The following is a 13488-nucleotide window of genomic DNA, read 5'->3' on the forward strand; positions in this document are numbered from 1 at the left end:
CCTTGTTTATTCTTCTACATTCCTTCAAGGATCTAATTTATGTGTTTCTTTTTGCGATTCACTATTCCCAAAGCAGAATGTATTGCTTTCTCATCTCTGCAACAGCAGCAAAATTCTTCATTCTGCCATAGAAAATGTATCCCACGTAAACATTTCCCAGATCTTCTCAGACATATGTGGAACTTATTTTATTCGGACATTAAAAGAACAGAGATTCTGAAATGTTTATGAATGTGAAGACACTAAGGTTATACTTGTCCATGACTATATAAACTCATTCATGTATGTTCAGAATTCAGGGTGGCATTTGGGATCCCGGATCCCCTTATGTAGTTTTCTCTATTGAAGGGGAAATGGCAAAGGAGGAAAAAGAAATGCCTTTGTTAATCTAGACAAGCACATGACAAGCTCTGAATGTAGGTATCTTCTCGTAAACTCAGATGATGCTAAGACGGAACCTGTAAAGAACACCTGGAATTATTAGCCACTGCTTCCTCTATTCACACCCACAGCTTCAATCTAAGAGAACAAGGAAATGCCAATCCCAAGTATGCCTGAGAGAGTGACAGAGAAAGCATGAAAGAAAGGCAGAGTTAGGCCAAAGGAAATCAGACTCACAGTGTATTTGTAGCTAATTCTGCGAGATGCCATGAAGCTGGGATGGCCCTTAATAATTATCCCAAATTGAGGCAAGGACACAAGGCCTTCACATTTTTGTATCAGCCAATTGATGGAGTTCAGGACATGCAACTCCGATATATGGCATGTTGGTATATAGAATATTTTAAGCTGAAGTGAGTCTGAGAAAACAGCAGAAGCAGGAAGGCCACTCTGATGTCCCTCCACACTTGCCCTTCTTCCCTGAGAGCAGGGGAGAAATCGCCAAAGTGAAAAGTACCCTTGCTGTACCAAGAGGAAAGAAGGTATTCTTATCTCTAGAGACAAAGAATTTGGAGCAGAGAACTCTGTATAAACAAACCTTGTTAAACTAACTATACTTCCTTAGTTATTTCTTCACCATTTACTATCCCTAGCTCCAACTCCTGTGTCTTGTCAATTCTTCATGAATTGATTATCTCTTTGTCTAAAAGGTATAAAACCTTCCTGCTCTGATCACTTCTTCAGGTTTTCATTCTCTTGTGAGGATGTACATATAAAAATTCCATGAAATCTGTGTGCTTTTCTCTTATAAATCTCTGCGTTCATGTGAAATCTAGACCCAGCCAGGGACCCTCAGAGGGTTGAGGAAAACTTTTTTCTCTCCTGCACAGTCAATGACTATGGGCAGAGCCCTGGAAGGAGGTGTAACCTTGGGGAGACATTTCCCTGTGACTGGGGACAAATCCCAGTGAGAGGCACAGGTGTGAATATTCAGCTGCTGATATTTTTAGCAGCAAGTAAAATTGATGTGTTGGCCCTGAAAGGGGCATCCAGACAGGTCATCACATTATTCATGACAATCATCTCTCAAAGGTTAAATGTTTCCCATTAATATTAAGTTTATTTATAGACACGTTATTCTCCTGTCACTATTATTAATACAAATATTTCTTCCATTATACAATACAAAGAAATACAAATATTTCTTTCCATTATATTTCCTAAAAGATGTTTTAATGGAGGAAAACTATTGATTTTTGCCTAATAATTATGTAACTTACCACTTTACTGAATAACTTTTTAAATTTTATCATCTTAGGTTCCACAAATATATGATTATCTGTATGTGCATCTAATCTACCCTTTACTTAAAATAGCAGTTTGTTCCTGGAAAAACTAATCTGAATCAATTATCATCATTAGAACATTAACTATAAGTGACATTATGGGTTTGCAATTTCTCCAGTAGTTTACAAACAAGCAAACAAAAATCATCTGATAGTCTATGTAATTGAAACATTTATGCAAAAAAAATCCAAAAGAAGAGACAAAATAAATCAATCTTAGCAAAGCAAATGATGCATGAAATTGCAATACTCTTCACTGCAAAACTAGAGTAGTCTGAAAGAAGACCTTAATGCCATGGTGTCAACTACTCACCTGAGATGATAACTGCCTGAGTGCTCTCCTTTCTTTGCTCAGCTGCTCCCATATCATGGGAAACCCAAATGAGCTCAAGCTGTAAAAGAAAATACGGAAAGTAACCCTCATGATGTCAAATTCTTATAAGTCAAATGGCATATTTCATATTATATCCGTTATGATCATTTTTTTATCCTTCCCAATTTTTATAACATTATAAATTGAGTCAGAGAATTGGGTGGCACTTCTATAATGTTAAATAATAATAACAGTCATCACCTTGTCTTGTTCTTTATGTTACTGAGAGGCTTATGTGGTTTACCATTAATTATGATAACAGATTTTTCCCTCTCACACTTTTATTAAATTTCTCTATGCATGAATATACAGATGAAATAGAAAATAAGATATATACATATATATACAATTATAGAAAAATTATATTAGAATATCCAATTTCTCGTTGTGTTCCAGACTAACTAGTTGGTATGCTTAGAGTTCTGTTTTGTTTTCTTTCTGTACAGGTTGCTACAGGCACCATATTTATTGCATTATTTCTTTTTGTTGTTTCTGTAATTTTTCTCAAGAACTTATGGAGTACAACTAATTCATTCAGTTTTACATATTTGAACATATTTTCTGTCACTTTTCATCTTGGATGAATAAAATCTATGTGATTTTTCTTTTCCCGAGATTTAAAAAATTTGCTCTACTATATTCTATGACTGACTGCTGCCCTGAAGAAATCTAAATCTAGCCTGATATTCCCTTTTCAGTGTGCTCCCACGTGTGTGTATTTTCTGGTCTGGTTGCTCAGAGAATTCTTTATTGAGGATTTCCAGCAAATTTTTTAAAGATCTGTTCAGGGATCCCTGGGTAGCTCAGCGGTTTGGCGCCTGCCTTTGCCAGGGCACGATCCTAGAGACCCGGGATCGAATCCCACGTCGGGCTCCCGGTGCATGGAGCCTGCTTCTCCCTCTACCTATGTCTGCCTCTCTGTGTGTGACTATCATAATAAAATAAAAATTAAAAAAAAAGATCTATGTTCATATTAATCTGTGGAATCATGTTTCCTGGGAGTGAGATTCTCTTCATTCAGTCTCTATATTCAGATCTTCCTTCATTAAAATCACATTTCCTTTAATGATAATTTTTCTTCTTCTGTGTATGTTTAAGTTTTATTGGTTCTGTTCTCTTCTTCAAAGTAGCAATTATGCCAATGCAGAATCAATTTCTCCTTGAACATTTATTGCTCACTTTCTAATTTTCACTTCTCTGTCTTTTTATGTCACTTCTTTCCCCCACTTTTCTCTGCCATGGGAACATATTTCTGATTGGATTGTCAGTGGAGTTCTTTCCTTTTCTTTTTTATTTATTTTTCTATCACAATAAATTTCCAGGTAATTTTCTTTTCTTTTTTTCTAACTTTCCTTCTTTCTTTCTTTTTCTTTTATTTTTGGAGGGGGACATTCATTTCTTAAGCTCTGTAAACTCAAATTAGATCTCTTACTAGTTTTCCATCATCTCTTCCTGGAGTAGATCTGCTCTGAGGCCTTCAAGTATTGAGGCCATATTCCATTTAGGTTCTCAAATTTCACAAGCGATGGTTTTCCTTCAAAGTTTTTACATTTTTAACAGTGTCATCTCACTGGATTGGAGATATTCCTGTGAAAATCATTATCACTCTCCTTTTTTTTCCCTTTAGCTGTACTATGCTTTTATATAGTCTCCAAAATAGTTCTTCTTTTATTACAACACATAATTTAATGGGGAGAGCTCATCCCAGCCAATAATTTTCCAGAAATATAGTGAGGGGGTAAAGTCAGAACATAGATAAAGGGCTCCAGGCATCGAAAGCAGAGGAAGAAGGTGTTTTATTCTACTGTCTATTATAAATTTCTCTTCGACAATTTTACTTTTAGGCATTACTTTGTGCAGGCTAACAGGTATCAACTCTGAATCACTAGAAACAGTCCATGGCAAATCATGAAAAAATTTGAGTATTTGTAGCATTTTATTTTTTGTACATCCTTAGGTGACAAAGCCACCTGCAGATTTCTTTCCAGTTACATTTTTCCTCTGTCTTGGGTTGCATTTAGACTATTTTGTGCAGAGATGGCATATCTGAGATATTTTTATTTTTTTATCCTCAATTCCCTCCTTCTTTCCTCTCTGGGATATCAAACCAAGAAGGCAGATTTAATTTCACATTCAGACCACACATACCAATATGATTGTTCCAAACACAGCATTATTTCTTTTTCCCCTCATGAAGTCCCATCTGGTTGGTGGAACTCTGTGCTTTGCCTGCCAAAGCAAAAAGAGAAGGAGAAAAAGAGAGAGAGACTTATTTGAAATTAAATATAGAATATCATTATCAGACTGCATATCTTCCAGAGGAGAAGTTAATCTTGAGAAAACTAAAATTTCAACTGTTAGAAGGGGAAAAAGGATAATAGACATTGAGAAAGAGGTAATGGAAATATGTTCTGCTTTGTTTTTAATTTATTATCATGTTTTCAGATTTGGGACCAAAAATCTTCCAGCATACTATTTTAGTAAATAAACTGAAGTAAGTGCTATAAGCATCCATATTGTGCACATTCTTACTGGATACATTCAAAATAAGATGACACAGTGGAGAAATCTTCCATACATTCATTCTAACAGACAAAGCATATGAAAAAAAGATTGTGATTTCTCATGATTGCTGAAATGTTTAGTAAGAATGGTGATGGACACCTAAGTGGCTCAGTTGGTTAAGCATACAACTCCTGATTTCGGCTCAGGTTGTGATCTCAGGATCATGAGATTGAGCCCCACATCAGGCTCCACACTGAACGTTTAGCCTCCTTAGGATTCTCTCTCTCCGTTTGCCCTTCACTTCCGCTCCCCCCATAATTGTGTGTGTGCTCTCTCTCTCACATTAAACAAAAAAAGTGGTGGACAAGAAGTAAAAAAGATAGGTGTTAAAAGAAAATTTTCAAAGAAACTTTATTTACAAAAGCAAACTTTTTAAAAAATTTAATTGTATTTTAACTTAAGAGTTTTACATTATATACTATTTCTATTCTAGAAAATATTATATATACATTATATACTATTTCCATTCTAGAAAATATCTGCAATTGAATCTCTTTAAGTTGAGAAAATCTGTGGAACAGTTCTAGGTTTTAATTACTTTTGATCATCTCCCTTCGTTTTGATTTAGATATTAAAGAATTATAAAAACCAAGCACTGCACATCTGTATTTTCCAAGGTCAATTGAAATTACTGCTAGTGAATTCTAAGATTTTGTAATTTACCAGAAATTGGTTTAAGTCTATCAGTAGTGGGCGAAGGAGGGCAATGGCAGATCAAAATGGAAACTTTGTGATCAAATTTTATAGTACCTACAACATAAACATGATAGGGATGAGGGCTTCTTGGTGTAAACCCATGAAAAGTGGAAGAAAATTCCATCCAAGATGCTAGAACATTTTACTAAGAATGATGATTGAGTGCAATGATTAAGTCCTGGATTTAAATGACAGATTATGAGGTTGATATCCATTCTCACTTTCTAGCCATGAGTTCAGCACAGTACTTACATGCTCTTTGCCTTGATTTTCCTATCTGTAAATAGTTGATAATAGCAGTAACTTCTGCAAAGGGTAATTAGGACTCCTAAAAGAGGTATTTCTTGAAATTATTTACAGTAATGACTGGTACATTATTACTATTTACATATGTTTGTCATTCTTGATATTATTATTATTATTATTATTATTATTGCAATCATTAACCATAGTACAACTGTAATTTAATAAAGGAAGGAGAAACAAGGAGAAGAAAAACAGGAAATTTGGAAGAATGTGGTAGCACAGAGTCATGAAGAAATGAAGTCATGAAGAAAATGGCATACATTTTCCTGAGAAAATGAGCCATTTCCTGAGAAAATGGCTCAGGATTACAGGGCAGGGATTTAGGAGAAAATTTGGCAATAGTTACTGGAAGACTCATCAGAGAAAAACCTAAAGTCCCAGATCTGGAAAAAAAAAAAAAAACGGAGTGGTTTTTGAGTGACTAATTCAGAGAATCATGCATAGGAAACATTATTTGAAACTAAGTTAATCAAAAAGGGGCTTAAGTCGCAGGACACACACACAAAAAAAAACACAAATTCCTGAGGTAAAGCCTTAGTAGGGAGAAAAAGAAAGTCTTATTTGAGATTGTGAGACCTAATATTTTGCCTCACTCTTCCAAAATATCTGACATGAACTTGGATATAAGGCAAAAGATTTGCAAAGCAAATTCCAGAAGTGTGAATTAATCTGTCTAACCCAGCAGATCTGTCATTCTCCTATATTCACTAGGAACTTAACCAGTGACAGCACCTGCCTGGCCCTCTGGCTTCCGGTTGGGGACCAAAAAAGGAGAACATCAGAACATTGGAAGCAAAGATCCAATGGGTCAGATTGCTTATTCCTTTACATTTCTCCATCTTTCCTTATGGCAGTGGCCTGGGATGCCTACTCCCCTTTGGATGGTTTAGTCAAATCCTTCAGTCCTAGGCATCATTGCAGAACTCCACTGTCACTGGCTTGGGGTGTTGCACTGTGCCTCCCAGACTTCCTACACACGTCTTATCCTGTTGTAATTAGACTCTTGTAACTTTCCCCAGCTTCAGACTCCATGTTCTACCTGACTCCTAATTAAGACCTTGAGAGATTCAAAGCCTTCCTTATATGTCAGCCTAGTCTGTGCATTTATCAGAGGTTATTAATGAATAACAAAAGTTAAGCTCATTATTTTTCCTTTCTTCTTTTTCTCTTCCTCCCTTCCTCTCCTTTCCTTTTATTCCTGTTCTCCTTCCTCCTTTTCTTCCCCATTTTCACATTCTCTCTCCCTCCTCCTTTCCTTCCTTCCGTCCTCCCTCCTCTTCTTTCTTTTCATTTTCACTGAAAAGCATTTATGCAGCAGTGACTGGATGCTAGATATTATTATAAGTGATGGCAAGAGGGTAGTAACTAAAAGAAAGACCATCTCTGCTGCATGGATTTTACATTTTGGGGGAGAAAAACAGAAAATAACCACGTAATTGTTGGGCACATTAGGTAATGGTATCTAACTTGGAGAAAAATAAAGTAGGATAATAGGCTACATTGGAAATTCCTGGTGGGTTATGCTATTTCATGAAATAGTCAGAAAAAGCTACCCTGAAAAAGTCACATGTAGGTATAGAATGAATGGTGTGGAGCTAAGTGAGGAGTGTAGAAGTCATGCAGATTCTCTCAAGAAGAGCAGGCCAGGCAAAGGGAAAAGCAAGAAAGAGATTCCTGACTCAGTCCAAAGAATAGGGGATTTGCTTTGCTGTCTCTATTTATAGCCAAGGTAGATGAACTTTATACTAATCCGATGAAATGCAGACATCTGAACTTTTCCAGAAACAAACGAATAAGGCAGAAATATTCAGCAAGTTGTTTCCTGTTTGTTTTTTTTTCTCTAGAATATTTATTTTCTAACTGTATCAATCCACATAAAACTACATGGAAATACCTTATATGGCAGTGGGGATTTATTTTGTGGTTTAAATGTATTAGGACTTTTTTCTACTTAACCTTATTTAACATTTTCAAATTGAAATATTTAGATTCTCCTCGGCTCGGAATCCCTGGGTGGCGCAGCGGTTTAGCGCCTGCCTTTGGCCCAGGGCGCGATCCTGGAGACCCGGGATCGAATCCCACATCAGGCTCCCGGTGCATGGAGTCTGCTTCTCCCTCTGCCTGTGTCTCTGCCTCTCTCTCTCTCTCTCTCTCTCTCTGTGACTATCATAAATAAATAAAAATTAAAAAAAAATAGATTCTCCTCGGCTAACTGTAAAAAAATATCAATCTTAACATCATTAAATGTCAAGATAAGTAGGCATAAGAACATTTTCTAATTTAATGACATATTTAGAAATTTCAATGGCATAGGTATCTTTACATGGTATAATATTTTAAATCTTCTCTAAATTATGCCAGTCAACTAGAAATTTGAGAGTATTCAAATAGTGTAGTAATATATTTTGTTTAATTTATTTATATTGATATATTTTATACAAATATATATAAGATTATATAAGTCTAAATCAGCTATAAACAGTTTGGTTAGATCAGTGGCCTCAGTCACTTCTACCAAAGTGTTACCTATTCACTCTTTGATAAAATTTCCTGACTTTAGCCTTATTATATGATACCTGTCAAATGAGAATATAGACATGTAAAATTATATTTCCATATTGGAAATATAATTATAACAATTTATTAGCATTAGAATTGCAATTTTTAACATGAAGAACTTACATCCAAATTAATTTCCATCACAAGAGATGTGCTAAATTAAGGCCAAATTAACTTTGGATCCAGATGAAGTCAAATTGATACACAAAATCACACTGTGAATTCCTCTGGGAGCATCTTTAATAGTGTAGGCTAACTTCCATATAGTTTAAACATGCTCTATCCAGAGGATAATTCCCTTTAAAGTAGTCTATTATATTCTACAACTTCAAGGACATTTGCAGAAAAAAATTCATTTTTAAATCTTAAAGTTTCTCAGTTGACACTTCAATATTTTTAATAAGAGACAATTGCTATTGAGAATAATTACTACTAATTGTATCACTTAAGTTGGGTTGTAATTCTTTTATTAAAATACATTATGTTGTTATTTTAAGGGAAATTAATTATTCACAAAGTTAAGAAAAAATTGAATGCAAAAGGGATTCTTGATCATACTACTTGTAATTGTGTTTTTGAAGTGCTAGTTATTAAAGGTAAGAAATTACCATTTTTATATTATAAAAATGTTGCAAAATAACTAATAAAGAAATGCTACATGGGGTATGCTTTTTAAGGTAGTTTTGGTAAGATACATACTATAGCACTTTTCGATTCGAATAAAGAATAAATTTAAATAATAGAATCTTAATTAATAAAATCATAAGGAAATAGTGTTGGTTATTTTTTGCATCCTTTTTTTCCCTGAGACCTAATTTTATATAAGTGACTATGGAGCCATGTATCCCCCAAAGAGAACTGTTCACTGTATCTGCCAATCTCTGATTGCACACTCCACAAACCACAGCCCTTCCATGTTTACCTTGCACTATATCATAATTTAAAGTAATGCTCACTATGGAGAGGCAGAAATCCACAATTTTTAAGAACAGATTTCTAAAGGGGTGCTTGCTTAGCTCACTTGCTTCAGCTTTCACTTTTGACCTCTGCTCAGGTCATGATCTCAGGGTCCTGGGATGGAGTCAGGCTCCTTGCTCAGTCAGGAGTCTGCTTGAGGATTCTCTCTTTCTCTCTGCCACTCCCCCCATTCGGGCTCACTCTCTCTCTTTAAAATAAATAAATATTTTTAAAAGAATAGATTTGTAAGTTAATAATAGATAAATTAATAAAAAGTTAAAAATAAGTCTATGCTCTCTCAGCTCGTTGTGAACATATTCGACTTTGATTTTAAACATTTTATTTTCCAATGTTTTCTATGTGAACTTACATTAAAGGTATAAATTACTCAGGTATTAGGATCCTGCCAGTCTAAATGACGTTTGTTAGCATTGACCTTGGTGTCCTAATGTCTTTCACTAGAGAAATGTCCATTAATTTGGCATTGTGAGAGTAATCTTTTTATTGTTGTTGCTTTGGTGGCAGTTGTCATTGTTTTATGTGTATGCTTTTATTTTGTTTTTATCACATAAGATTTCATGCATTTAACAAGGTAATAGAAAATAGTTTGATTTAAAAAAAACTTTTATTACTAGCTTTAAGATATATTTATTTTTCTTTTTTCTTTTTGTCTTTTATTACTGCTCCTTAGAGACAACTGCTTTTAGTTTTGTCTTTTTTAATATTTTCTGGAAGAAATCTTCATATATTTCTAAATATTTGCCTGAGATTATTTCTTTTTTTTATCCTGAAGATTTTATTTATTTATTTGGAAGAGAAGGAGAGAGCAAGAGAGCATAAATGGGGTGAGAGAGGGCTCCTCACTGAGCAGGGAGCCCAACTTGGGACTCTATCACAAGGACCACAGGACCATGACCCGAGTTGAAGGCAGATGCTTAACTGACTGAGCCACCCAGGTGCCCCTGAGATTATTTCTTTTTTAAGCTTTTTATTTTGATGCCAGTTAGTTAGTATACAGTGTTATATTAATCTGAGGTGCACAATATAGACAATCAACATTTCCATACGTCACTTGGTACTCATCATAACAAGTGTATCCCGTAATCCCCATCACCTATTTAACCCATCCCCCTTCTGGTAACCATCATTTTATTCTCTATAGTTAAAAGAGTGTTTCTTGGGGCATCTAGGTGGCTTAGTTGGGCTTCCTGCTCAACGAGGGGAGCCTGCTTCTCCCTCTTCCTGCTGCTCCCCTTCTTGTGCACACACACGCACTCTCTCTCAAATAAATAAAATCTTAAAAAAAAAATAAAAGAATGTGTTTCTTGGTTGTCCCTCTGTATCTCTCTCTTTTTTCCTCTTTGCTTATTTGTTTTATTTCTTAAATTCCACACGAATGAACTCATACAGTATTTGTCTTTCTCTGACTTAAATTGCTTAGCATTATACTGTTTAGTCCCCCCATGTCATGGCAAATATTAGGATTTCATCCTTCTTTATGCTTGTATTCCATTGTATATTGATACGATATTTGCTTTAGCCATTCATCAATTGATAGACACTGGGCTTCTTCCGTATCTTGACTATTGTAAATAATACTGCCATAAACATTGGGGGCCCATGTATCCCCATGGATTTAATGGGGATACACTAAGTGAATTAGTGTTTTTGCATTCTTTGGGTAAATAGTAGTACAATTGCTAGATCTTAGAATAGTTCTATTTTTAACTTTCTGAGGAAATTCCACGGTGTTTTTCACAGTGACTATACCAGTGTAGTTTCTACAACAGTACACAAGTGTTCCTCTTCCCCCACATCCTCACCAACACCTATTGTTTCTTGTGTTGTTGATTTTAGCCATTCTGATGAGTATGAGGTGATACCTTGTTTGCCTTTCATTTCCTGATGATAAGTGATGTTGAACATCTTTCTATATGTCTGTTGGCTATCTGGATGTCTTCTTTGGAGAAATGTCTGTTCATGTCTTAGACCATTTGGTTTTGGGGTGTTGAATTTTCAAGTTCTTTTCTATATTTTGGATACTAACCCTTTATCAGATACGTCATTTGCAAATATCTTCTCACATTCCATAGGTTGCCTTTTAGTTTGTTGATTATTTCCTTTGCTGTGCAGAAGCTTCTTATTTTGTGGAAGTCTCAACCGTTTATTTTTGCTTTTGTTTCCCTTGCCTTAGGAGACATATCTTAAAAAATGTTGCTATAGCCCACATCAGAGAAGTTACTCCCTGTGTTCTCCTCTAAGATGTTTATGTTTTAAGGTCTCACATTTAGGTCTTAATCCCTTTTGAATTTATTTTTGTGTAGGGTGTAAGATAGTGATCCAGTTTCATTCTTTGCATGTTGTTGTCCAGTTTTCCCAACACCATTTGTTGAAGAGACTTTTTCCCATTGGATATTCTTTCTTGCTTTGCTGAATATTAATTGACCATATAATTGTGGGTTTATTTCTGGGTTTTCTATTTTGCTCTATTGATCCTTGTGTCTGTTTTTGTACCAGTATCATACTATTTTGATTACTACAGCCTTATCATATAACTTGAGATCGCAGACTGTGACATCTCTAGCTTTGCTTTTCTTTTTAAGATTACTTTGGCTATTTGGGTCTTTTGTGGGTCCATCCAAATTTTAGGATTGTTTGTTCTAGTTCTGTGGAAAGTGTTGTCAGTATTTTGGTGGGGATTGCATTAAATGTGTAGATTGCTTTGTATAGTATAGACATTTTAATAATATTTGTTCTTCTAGTCCATGAGCGTGGAATGTCTTTCCACTTCTTTGTATCACCTTTATTTCTTTCATCAGTGTTTTATATTTTTCAGAGTTCAGGTCTTTCATCTCTTTGGTTAGGTTTATTCCTAGTTATCTTATTCTTTTTGATGCAATTGTAAAGAGGACTAATTCCTTAATTTCTCTTTCTGCTGCTTCATTATTGGTATAGAAATGCAACAGATTGCTGTACACTAATTTTGTATCCTGCAACTCTACGAAATTTGTTTATCAGTTCTAGCAGTTTTTTGATGACGCCTTTTGGGTTTTCTATATATAGTATGCCATATGGAAATAGTGAAAGTTTTATTGCTTCCTTTACTGGTTTGGGTGCCTTTCATTTCTTTTTGTTGTTTGATTGCTATGGCCAGTATCTTACTACTATGTTGTATAAAAGTGTGAGAGTGGTTATCCCTGTCTTGTTCCTGGGCTTAGGGAAAAGGTTCTCCATTTTTCATCCATTAAGGATGATGTTATCTGTGGGTTCTTCATAGATGGCCTTTATTATGTTGAGGTATGCTCCCTCTAATTCTTTGTTGAGATTTTTTTATCATGAATGGATGTTGTATGCTGCCAAATGTTTTTTTCTCTATTGAAATTATCACATAGTTCCGTTTTTTTATCACATAGTTCATATCCTTCTCTTATTAATGTAGTGTATTATGTTAATCAATTTCCAAATGTTGAACCTCTTTGGCAACCCAGGAATAAATCTCACTTTATTTTGGTGATTTTTAAAAATGTATTATTGGATTTGTTTGCTACTATTTTGTTAAGTTTTTCTGCATCTATGTTCATCAGATGTATTGTCCTATAGTTTGTGTGTGTGTGTGTGTGTGTGTGTGTGTTGTCTTTATCTGGTTTTGGTATCAAAGTAAGGCTGGCCTCACAGAATGAATTTGGAAGTTTTCCTTCCTTTTCTATTTTTTGGAATAGTTTGAGAAGAATAAGTATCATCTCTTTTTTTAAGATTTATTTATTTATTTATTTATTTATTTATTTATTTATTTATTTATGAGAGAGAGAGAGAGAGAGAGGGAGAAGCAGGCTTCATGCCGGGAGCCCACGTGGGGCTCGATTCCGGGACTCCAGGATCGCCCTGGGCCAAAGGCAGGAGCCGAACCAATGAGCCACCCAGGGATCCCCAGTATTATCTCTTCTTTAAATGATTGGTAGAAATCACCTGTGAAGCCATCAGGTATTGGACTTTGTTTGCTAGGAGTTTTCTGGTTACTGATTCAATTTCTTTTTTTTTTTAATTTTTTTATTTATTTATCTATTTTTTTTATTTATGATAGTCACACAGAGAGAGAGAGAGAGAGAGAGGCAGAGACACAGGCAGAGGGAGAAGCAGGCTCCATGCACAGGGAGCCCGACGTGGGACTCAATCCCGGGTCTCCAGGATCGCGCCCTGGGCCAAAGACAGGCGCCGAACTGCTGCGCCACCCAGGGATCCCTGATTCAATTTCTTCGCTGGTAATTAGTCTGGTCAAATTTTTTATTTGTTTCTGTTTCAGTTTTG

At 35.3% G+C, this 13488-nt stretch overlaps 1 long non-coding RNA gene across 2 annotated transcripts in view; it reads right to left on the reverse strand.

The window, feature by feature from the left end:
• Positions 1–13488, reverse strand: part of LOC140608390 (uncharacterized) — a 62071-nt gene that overhangs the window by 12547 nt on the left and 36036 nt on the right. For both annotated transcript variants that reach the window (XR_012010405.1, XR_012010406.1), the window contains exons 2-3: positions 4249–4329; positions 2041–2119 (exon numbers count right to left, since the gene is read on the reverse strand). This is a non-coding gene — a long non-coding RNA (uncharacterized lncRNA). The remainder of the gene's footprint in view (positions 1–2040; positions 2120–4248; positions 4330–13488) is intronic.

This window comes from Canis lupus, chromosome 17 (genome assembly GCF_048164855.1).
Source record: "Canis lupus baileyi chromosome 17, mCanLup2.hap1, whole genome shotgun sequence".
Classification (NCBI taxonomy): domain Eukaryota; kingdom Metazoa; phylum Chordata; class Mammalia; order Carnivora; family Canidae; genus Canis; species Canis lupus.